Source organism: Austrofundulus limnaeus, unplaced genomic scaffold, assembly GCF_001266775.1.
Source record: "Austrofundulus limnaeus strain Quisiro unplaced genomic scaffold, Austrofundulus_limnaeus-1.0 Scaffold154, whole genome shotgun sequence".
Taxonomy (NCBI): Eukaryota; Metazoa; Chordata; class Actinopteri; order Cyprinodontiformes; family Rivulidae; genus Austrofundulus; species Austrofundulus limnaeus.
In genome coordinates, this window is record NW_013952556.1 from 777,198 (window position 1) to 780,022 (window position 2,825).

A 2,825-nucleotide genomic window follows, 5' to 3' on the forward strand; every position below is an offset into this window, starting at 1 on the left:
CACACACACACCACCTTTTTATATCTTTGCCTTTTCTTTCAGAGCACTAACTCCAGGCACACTGCCCATTTCTCACACATTGATAATAAATAATCCATTACACCTCTGCAACTGAAAACACGTCTCACCAAAACTTTGCAAAGCATCACAGACGTCTGTTCCACTTTGTTTTGCATTTTAATTGGCTCGGAAAGCGAAGAAACAACTGCAACAGTTGRAGTCTAAACATTTCAGCTGTCTGCCTCTGGAGGTGAATTGCTTGCTTCCCTCCAGTGCACTGCAGATCCACAACCCTGACAAATCCTTATTAGAGACTTCTACAATACATCACTACAATGTATGTGTGTGCTAGTCTTTATGATTTTTTTTGCATTAGAGTACAGTGAAGCCAATTTGACCAATTAAACCAGTATGTATTGGCTTTGTCCATGTGTGTGTTGATGTGTGTGCACGTCTGCTGTGTGGGTGTGAAAATATTTAGAATCCTCTCGACACCCAATTAGTGAGCAACCCGACATGACCTCCAACTTGAAGAGACACCAAAAAGCTCACTTGAAACAACAACTTGGAACTGCTTGACAAAATGGCCCCATTAATGAGTGCCTGTAAACAACTTTCTTCTTGCTGATTGTTGCTTCAAAKAATTTACGACTTTAATTTACATAAATGATAAATACATAGAGACTGGTCATTACAGTCTACTGTGGTGAGGCAAAAGATAGTATGCATTTACAACTGATTAACTTTTTGAGTCAGTCCAAAATAGTCAACAMAGCCAACTGACTTGGGAAAGCACAAAAGTTGGTATAACTTCCTTCAATGGTTCCCATTTTGGGGGCGCTAGAGAGCATAGGAGGGGCCCATAACCTTGTCTKCTCAGAGAYTGTAAAAACATCTATTTGTACATAAGTATCACCAAAACACGGCATAACAGTTATTATATTATTTGTCAAGTAAAAGATTGTAACCATTCACTTTAATGAGGGAATGGGGGATGTGTGGCTCTGCTTGGCTTGGAAGTGAGAAAGGGTTATGGTACGTTCATACCGGATATGTTTTGAGCAGCAAAAATGTGCCCAACGCCTCAAGTTGGACGCTCTACGTTCAGACCGGGACACAAACTAGAGGCGCGTCTGAAGAGGGAGGAGCGTCTTGTTTTTTTTTTTTTTTCTGGTCTGTCTTTGGCGGATGAAATAAAGATAAAATAAATAAAATGGCTTTGCTTTATTAAGAGCAAGCCAACATTGCACACACCAGATGATTAACTCACCAGATAATTTAGAGGTGGTTTGTTCAATTAGTTTCACCACTCCAGGAGCTGCGARMTGACAAACTATTTATTTGTCCCGAGCCCAGTTTTACACCGCAGTCAGTTTAACGTTGCTGCTGACCCACAYCAGTGCTGATATCCAGCCAGAACACCAACTGCAGATGGTCCATTTCAGCTACAGAGCTCCTGTCCATCTGTTTCGGGTCAGTGGGCAACATTCAGGAAACGTGGAAAAATTTGTTTCTCTGATTGGTTGAYGCCGTGCGTTGAGCAGCAAAAGTCCAGATTTTTGAACTCCAGCGTCGGCTGCTTYGGACGCAATGCATGCATGGAAAATGCTCTACTGCTACCTTCCGCTTCCTTGCTCGCCACTCTAAATGGACTTGATGTGCCGTGAGACCCCTAGAGGCGTGTCCACCATAGACTTTGAATGTAAACCGGCCACTCCTGCAGCTCAAAACGCGTTCGGTGTKAACGTAGGGGGCTTTGAGGAAAAATAGCTTGGAAACCACTGCCTTTGTATATTTCATAAATATTGGACTAATATTTGATGTGATAGTAGCTCAGCGTGAGCTCTAACGCCTACTCCAAGCCTGACGTATTTTGCCATATAATTCCTTGAAACTTTGCCATTAACTATTGGAGTCAACCCTATTTGTTAGAAAACTATATTGTGAATCTCTGGACAGTGGCTCAGTTGGTAGAGCTGTCTTCTCACAGTGAGAAAGTTGCCTGGTCGAATACCATCCAGGGACCTTTCTGGATAGAGTTTGCATGTTTTCTCTGTGTATGTGTGTTTTTTCTCTTGGTACTCCGGTTTCTTCCTGCAAACCAAAAACATGACTAGTAGGTTAATTTGTAATTCTAAATTGTGCCTAGGTGTGAGTGAGAGTTGGCTGCCTCGTTTGACTCTGTGTCCTTCTGATTTCCAGGGCGGTTCTCACATTGAACAAGACACTGGACATGGGGACTGGTGACCCCAGTAACCCATAAAGGAAAAAGTGAATAAAGATTAACCCATTTTGCCCCTCTGGCAACAATTATTGCCAAAGTGTATCACTGTCATTTTTGACTCAGTAAAAAAAGATCACAAAGGAAGTAATGCAACATTTTCCACTTATACACTTGTAGAAAACTTAGACATAGGTTTTGATTAAAACTAGATACCACATAGTGGTAACATAATGACCCCCGCACGCAAAAATGCACCAGAACTCACAAGACTTTATTCCTAATAAATGTCATGCTACTAGGTGCATTCCAAACTTGTAGTGGTTTGGGTGGGTTTTTTTATTTGTGTGTGTGTGTGTGTGGGTGTGTGTGTGTGTGTGTGTGTGTATGTGGTCTTGTCTACAACACTAGACCCCTGCACACACAAATGCACCAGAACTCAGAAGTCTTTATTCCTAATAAATGTCATGCTGCTAGGTGCATCCCAAAATTGTAGTGGTTTGGGTGGGTTTTTTTCTTTTTTTTGGGGGGGGGGGGTTGGTTGACCTGATGGATAGCCCCTCATCAGAGCTAAACGACCAAAGAAAATCTGAAGCTCCTATGT